Genomic DNA, 8,235 nt, shown 5'->3' with positions numbered 1-8,235 from the left:
CTTTCAGGGCTACGCACCAGTGTTGTTTGTACAATGCTCATCCACCAGGCATACAGAAGAAGCCTCGATACAAAAATGAATTCTGTATCTAAAACCACTAACAAGCTTAAAGTAAAAGCACTGTATGTGGAAGCTTTCAAAGTTTGCCTGTAGCCAGACTATCAACCTATTAGTAACAAATTGCACTGCTATTGTATGAAATACATAGTGTCTGCAAAAGAATTCGCTTGAAGTGCAGTTGCGGTGTGCAAACTGTGAATGTTTCATACTAGAAAGCAAAAGTTTCCAAACTTTTTTCATATACTTATTTAAAATAGGGAATAAAAATAACAAGGAATAAAAAGAAAAAAAAAAAAGCTTATTGACCATATTGAAAAGAGTTGGTGTTATCTTTTTTACTGAACGGTGAATGGCTTCTCTGGAAGAAAGATGAAAGAACTACTGAGAATGAGATGATAGCTCAGAAGCATTAAAAGGGTAAAGAATGAGGTGAATAGAGGCAGTGGGAGTATAAATGAGAAATAGTTGTAGTTTACATTCTACAGAGCACACTATTTAAAACCAAATTGAGGAAACAGGGAAGGGGATCATTTGTCCCATAATTTGATCCTTCAGCTCACATACTGCCCTTGTAGTCTGCTGCCTTTTCTTCCAACCTTCTCAGCTACTTTTCCCACTTCCCTTTACAATTGTCTTCAGATTCATTCAAGGATTTAGCCATCTCAGTCAGACATCCTATAGTGAACAGAAAGTGGAAGTAAAATCTCAGTTATGTAATAAAGCATATCCCAAAGAAAACTGGAGAGTCAGTGTGCAATGTGCCTTTACCATCTGCACTGCTCTTGCATGGTACAGTGCCATTTGGAGCACAGGGGTACTTCCCAGTTTTGTGACCTGTCTCCCACATGGACGTACAAACACAGTCACTTGCAGAGTTACACAAGTTCACGGAGGCATTTGGGAGTTTCGGGTTTTAGATACTATCCTCACTGCACTGCATAGCTTAAGAACAGAAAAGCACAGTTGTTGGCACAATTTGGAGCACGTGACTCAAATTAATCTCTTGGATTTACCTTGCTATTGACCCTATGATTTAAGCCACAGAAACTGTAGCGGATTATAGATGGGATGTTCCAACACAACTGAAACAAGTCGACACTAGATGACAGGCATTTATATTTGCCACGCAAAGGGTTTCTGCTGGTTTATGCATAGGTCCAGCTGTATTTTATGATTTTATTTTTTCTTTTCCTTAATTAGCACTTATGTTTTGCCAACAACTCTCTACAGCAGGTGGGACTACTTAGTAAGATTACTTAGGTGGTAAAATAGACAAGATTCCAACCCCAATCTGGACCATGACCCAGACCACTCCAGGATCCTTTGCACAGTGCTGCTACTTGCATTTCTCTGGGAGAGTCTGTATTCCTTCACAGTTACATCAGTTCCTTAGGAAAATAAATTGCACACTACCACAACAGCACAGCTCACTGCTGCCCTTCTGGTCTAGTAGAGCCAAAGTCAGTGCTGACTGTGCCTGTTAGAACAGGTGTCCTATGTAGAACAGACCCAGGTAGTGTAACTGATCCGCTTTTTCGGAATAAGAGTTTTCTTACTAGTGCGGGAGCTAGTTCAACATGGTCCCACAGAAAATTAGCCCTGCTACTGTTCTAAACATGCAGATGTCTGGAAAAATACTGGGGCTTTTACTGCCCAAGTACTTAGACCACTTTAATATCCACCAGGTTCTGTGATGTAGGTGGGATTGTGGACATAACATGCATCCGAATTTACAGCAACCCAAACCTTGACTCACCATTTAAGCCTGTGTAAGTTCTTCCAGAGCGTAAGTTCTTTACATGGAGGTAAAACAAACAAATCACCACTGTTTAACAATGAAGTGAGTGCTTGTACTTTCAACATATTTCTGTTTTCAACTCAGTCTCTTCCTATAGCTGGGTCTGAGCTGCACAAGCTCTCATAGAAAATGTCCTTCATGATTCATTGTGTTACTAGGGAGCGAAAAATATGTTGAGAGGAACATTTAGTGCTGGATAATTCAACTGAGAAACAAATTCAGAACAAGCAGTTACAATTAGCAGATATTGTTATTGCCAAGATCTTAACATTTCATAACCAGACATAATTAAAAGAGCAGTGTAGGTGCCTGGCATCCCGCTTCATTTAGTTCAAAGCCTTTTCCCTGAATCTAAATTCTAGAAGCAGCAGAGGAACAGCACTCATTATCCAAGGGGAAACCATGTTGTTCAGCCCTCATCAATGCATTGCATCTCTTTTTAAGCTTCTAATTGCTACTCTGATGCAGCAACAACTCCTACGGTATGGTGAAGGGACGCGCAAAACTCCCCATCACGCGGCTTTATTTGGGGAAGTTGATAGATACTCTGCTCTAACACCAGAGTGTGGCAGAGTCACATGAAAACACAATAAAGGACCCTTCCAATTACTCGTCTGACTTGGAACTAAAACACAGTGAATGGGTTTTGATCAAGGACTAAATGCAAAATTTGTATGTTGTTGGAATTGCACTGACGGGCTATGACCTTTGCTTTGACCTAACTCACTTCTAGGGATTCTGCAGATCGTTTCATGTTCTCACAGCAGCCCTTGTACCTCCCAGCTGTTCTCCAGCTGTTTCTCCTCTTTGACTTTCACCAGTTCCTCTGGTAGGGAAGCATACATAAGAAGGACATATTATTATTTCAGTAATGAACTCTCATTAATTTTGCAGGTTCGGTATTTTATTATTTCCACCTACTGTTAGATCACCTAAAATTTGCTTTTCATCCAACTTTGTTATAAATAATAGTGACTGGATGCAAACTGCAGATTGCCAAAGTTGCCAGGTTTATTCTTTAAGTCATATAAGCTCATTGGAGGCAATAGTACACTATTCTGGGGTAAACTGCAAAAAAATTCACTAAGTGGACTACATATCCTCTGCATAAATTATAGTAGAACTATTTAAAACTTGCATTGGTCTATGTTTTTATTTCAAACGTACCCAAACAGCATTCTGCAGTTATCTTGAACAATTAAGCACATGTACTGATAGAAATTACCCTCTGATTTTACTTATAATGAAAGATTTTTTTTCCCCCATTCTTTTTGTTCAGAAAATTATTTTAATACATTGCAGTAATCTATAAATAACGATGAAAATCCTTAATGTCAAGGAAATGAAAAGTACAGCACATTCCCTGTAGGAGATGGGCTCCCCGAAGGAGCATTAGAAGGTTTTTACTTTGACAAGTAATAAATTATTAGCCACATGTTAAACTGATAAAAGGCTGATATAATGCTCATGTTTCCTAAATGGAATCTGGTTTCTGCATGGTAAAATCTAGATATTCAAGCACATTTTACTGAAAGTATTGAATTCCTTCTGAACTCCTTTGCTTCTGTAGCAACAGCTTATCTGAGCTAAAGGAGGCTTTGATCAGTTCCCCAAGTCCTAGTCATGGCACAATACCTGGCAAAGCCCTATGAAAGAGGACAAGGTTGTGAATACGTGATGTACTCAATATGCACACTGGGTTCTCTGTTGGCCTCTGGGACAGGACATTAAACTGTATTTTCCAAGCAGGCACAGCACAGAGACTGAGCTGAATGCTCTTCTTTCCCTTCAAGACACCAGCATTTAGCTCCATCAAGGTCTACAGACTTCCCCACCTACTCTGGGCAAACCAATTGTTGCATAAAGGCTGCAGATCTTGCTGAGAAGCTTCAGTTCTTAGTTTCAATATTAGGATGCAAGGTCATACTCTAGGTTACCTTATATATTTTTTTTCTGGATGACTAAAATTGTACTCATGGGGAAAAGATAACGAAGGGAAACAACTAAGGGATTTTCCTTTCCCATGTCTTCCTGTCTTTACCATTGTACTTCCAACAGAACCTAGTTCTCAAAAAAACTTATTTTCCCTAAAGTTTAGTGTTCCTGCAGTTCCCTTATGACAGCGTCTGAGCTCCATGAAAAGCTCACACAGAAGGGGAAAAAGCCCAGCCCAAAGCTACTTCACTCTGAGATGTGCATTCAGAACAGTACCAAAGCAGCTCATGTAAAGATCTGGGCCTGGATTGTCAGCACCAAGTAGAGCAGCTTGAGGAGCACTTTAGCAGAATATAGAATCACAGAATAGTTAGGGTTGGAAAGGACCTTAAGATCATCAAGTTCCAACCCCCCTGCCATGGGCAGGGACACCTCACACTAAACCATGTCATCCAAGGCCTCATCCAACCTGGTCTTGAACACTGCCATGGATGGAGCATTCACAACCTCCCTGGGCAACCCATTCCAGTGCCTCAGTACCCTAACATGAAAGAATTTCCTCCTTATATCCAATCTAAACTTCCCCTGTTTAACCCATTACCTCTTGTCCTATCACTACAGTCCCTGATGAAGAGTCCATCCCCAGCATCCCTATAGGCCCCCTTCAGATACTAGAAGGCTGCTATGAGGTCTCCATGCAGCTTCTCTTCTCCAGGCTGAACAGCCCCAAATTTTTCAGCCTGTCTCCATATGGGAGGTGCTCCAGTCCCCTGATCATTCTCATGGCCCTCCTCTGGACTTGTTCCAACAGTTCCATGTCCTTTTTATGTTGAGGACACCAGAACTGCACACAATACTTCAAGTGAGGTCTCAGGAGAGCAAAGGGGCAGGATCACCTCCTTCGACCTGCTGGTCACACTCCTTTTGATGCAGCCCAGGATACGGTTGGCTTTCTGGGGTGCAAGTGCACACTGACGCTGGCTCATGTTCATTTTCTCATCGACCAGCACCCCCAAGTCCTTCTCCGCAGGGCGGCTCTGAATCTCTTCTCTGCCCAGCCTGTAGCTGTGCCTGGGATTGCTCCGACCCAGGTGTAGGACCTTGCACTTGGCATGGTTAAACTTCATGAGGTTGGCATCAGCCCACCTCCCAAGCGTGTCGAGGTCCCTCTGGATGGCATTCCTTCCCTCCAGCGTATCAACCGAACCACACAGCTTGGTGTCATCGGCAAACTTGCTGAGGGCGCACTCAATCCCACTGTCCGTGTCAGCAACAAAGATGTTAAACAAGACCGGTCCCAACACCCATCCCTGAGGGACACCACTTGTTACTGGTCTCCAGCTGGACATTGAGCCATTGACCACAACTCTGTGTGCGGCCATCCAGCCAGTTCTTTAGCCACTGAGTGGTCCATTCATCAAATTGATGTCTCTCCAATTTAGAAACAAGGATGTCATGTGGGACAGTGCTGAACACTTTGCACGGGTCCAGCTAGATGACATCAACTGCTCTACCACTGTCCATCAGTTCTGTATCCCCATCACAGAAGGCCACCAAATTGGTCAGGCAGGATTTGCCCTTAGTGAAGCCATGCTGGCTGTCACCAAGCACCCTGTTGTTTTTCATGTGCCTTAGCAAAAAATATAACAGTAGATTCAGCAAGAGGGATAAAAATCCAACTCAGATTTCAGTATTTCCATACTCAATTCCTGACACCAGTTGTAAAAATCAAACACATGTCTACAAGGGAAGGACTGTAGAAGACCCTTAGGGTATTTCACTTCTGAAAGTTATAGTCTGTTATATCATCAGCAATAAGTACCATAACTAAGTAATAAAACATAATCATCCTGAAACAAACACTTACAATTTTAAGTCTGCAATGAAAAGGTCTACTGCTTCATGACTGACAATTGTGTTTAAAGAAATATATTAGGACTTAAAGTATTAGTATAGGACTCCATGCACGCATATAATAAGGTCATAATATCTTATGAAATTTCCTGTTTGCCAGTTCTAGCATTCAGTCATTAGTCAGCTGGACACTAACTACAAGACAACAGGTTTTATCTCAGCAACCTCAAAATAATTTCATCAGCTCCCAGGGAACTGTGACCATTCTCAGAATGGAGTGATACAGAATTTCTCTTCTGCTTAAACTTCAAGCAGATGATGAGGCACAATTTATATTGACCTTACAGGGCAATGAAGCTCTCTCAATGCCTCTGTGAGAACCCAATGATGTTTCACTTCATTTCAGACAAGCAGCATAATAATTTGCCCTTAACTCCACATTCAGATGCACAACACTTCCCACACAGACAAGACGCAGACCAAGTACACCCTAGTTCCATTGCAGCTTTTGTTTCTGTCTTCCCACTTTGAACCCCACATCAGGATCTGTTACTTTGCTACACAAAAATTCATCTCATTAAAGAGTTTTCTTATTAAAATTCTTAACCTTAAAGGTACTGTATGACAAATACTGAAGATAATTGGACCTCACTCATGAAGAGAGAATACTCATAAAACAAAGGGAGTGCTTTCATGTCCTTCCATCAACAGGTCTTCTACTGTCTTTTTAGTGTCTTACACGGTATTTTAAGAAAAACCCCATTAAAAATTTCTAATTAAAATTTCACTTGCAAGTCACTGTTTTTGAAATATCTTCACCAGAACAACAAAGCAGGTAGCAAAAAACTTTATGCCCTGAGGTTCTACTTCTCAAAATTATATATATTTCATCGGTCTGATGTTTTACTTTTACCCAGCTAGCCTGAAGCTGTCCAAAGTGCATAGTTCCACACCAAATTAGTTAGAGCCTCTCTAACTCTGAGAGACTTAGTTGAGAATTTCACAAAAATCAGCTCAAAGACAAGACAACAAACCCCAGGAAATTTCAAAGCTTCAGACAGAAGAAAGACCTATGAGCTACTCATGATTAAAGGCATAAAATATTACACAGTTCAGCAAATAACTTGAATAAACTTGAATAGGCTCATACAGCACAATTACTGTTTTTGCAGGATATTTTCAGGAAAGAGAGGGTGAAACCATAAAGGTTTGCCTATCTGTAATTCCAAGTCTGATACATAGCTTCATTCCTTGAATGGTGCTTGCAGGACTTAGTACAGTCATTTCCAGAGATGATAAAAATAATGATTTCAGCTCATTATGATGGAAGCACGCACACTTAAACAAACTAAACTACTTTCATACTGATACAAAGATACCTAAGGGAAACTGAAGGTCAAATAGATTTATGGCATAAGTGATTCAAAGTGTTCTACCAGAATTTAAAAGTGCATTTTGTCTACACAATTTTGTATTTATGAATAAAACTGTAACTAAGGGTCTGTTACTCAGTGTTATTATACAAGCAGCACAAAAACACTCCCCAAAACCAACAAACAACAAAACACACAGAAATACATTTCAAGAGCAAGAATATTGTAAAGAAAACTACACAGAACAAAAGATAAATCAGTTTCAGATTATCTCCCCAATGACCAAAATATGTCAGCAGCATGGGTTTGCAGGTCTTTAATCACTGTTTGTTAAGTAACAGCAAATTAAAGGCCCATTTTTGCAGCTTGTTGTGAATTGCTAACTGCCTCTGGCTTTGTTACAGCCTAGAGAGACTGAATCACCCAGTATACTGAAAACTCTAAGTGCAACTAAATATTATGATAAGGTAGTTAAATTTTATACTTGACTATATTTTAATTTCATTGAAGTAACACAGATTCTGACTGGTTTTAGAAAAGACCTCCATGTTTCACACTGCCTGCTTCTGTACCTCAGCTTCAGATACCAAAGGAAAAAGAAAACAAAAAGCAGCATAGATGTGGTGTAAATCAGTATCACTCTTCAAATCCATACACTTAATCCAGTTTACCACAGATAAGAATAAGGCTGTAAGCACTTCTAAATTGCTGCAATGCATTCACTGTCATTCTCTTCCTTCATCAAGTGATTCTGAAATGTAGAAAACTCAATCAGAAAACTGAAGACAAAGATCAACTTTCCTTTTATCACCAGTGGTAACCAACACTTCAGGTTCCCCAGGTTTTTTGGACTGTGATCCCCGTGACCTGCTGGCAAGAACTGCAAACCGAGACACAAACACAAGCTTTGGTATTTCCATGCTTATCTATGCTTCTATCAATGTATGCTGTAGTTTTATGTATACATGATCTGCCTAAAAAAGTTAGGATGTTGCCACAACCATTCCAACACTCTCCAAACCAGCTACACCAAACACTCCCAAACACACACATTTCCAAAAGGGAAGGAGTGTCATAAGACCCTCAAAGATATCCAGTGTGGCTGATTCTGGGTGGGAAACTGGAAGAGAAGGAATGTGGTTCTTGATTAATCCCATTTCCAGTAGGCCCACCAAAGGCTCTCTAATGCCAAGGAATATCCCAACCTGTAAAGCA

At 40.5% G+C, this 8,235-nt stretch overlaps 1 long non-coding RNA gene across 3 annotated transcripts in view; it reads right to left on the bottom strand.

Annotated features, from left to right (window-relative positions):
* Positions 1–610: 610 nt before the first annotated feature.
* LOC133215130 (uncharacterized) overlaps positions 611–8,235 on the bottom strand; it is a 29,636-nt gene continuing 22,011 nt past the window's right edge. For 2 of the 3 annotated variants that reach the window (XR_009726321.1, XR_009726320.1), the window contains one exon: positions 1,630–2,012. This is a non-coding gene — a long non-coding RNA (uncharacterized LOC133215130). Of the gene's footprint in view, positions 736–1,629; positions 2,013–8,235 lie in introns of those variants that run through there. The other variant, XR_009726322.1, reaches the window with a different exon arrangement.

Source organism: Neopsephotus bourkii, unplaced genomic scaffold (genome assembly GCF_033783945.1).
Source record: "Neopsephotus bourkii isolate Nb327-2 ecotype Australia unplaced genomic scaffold, CSIRO-AGI_Nbou_v1 NB_954, whole genome shotgun sequence".
Classification (NCBI taxonomy): Eukaryota; Metazoa; Chordata; class Aves; order Psittaciformes; family Psittacidae; genus Neopsephotus; species Neopsephotus bourkii.
This window is presented reverse-complemented; position numbering and strand designations above follow the sequence as displayed.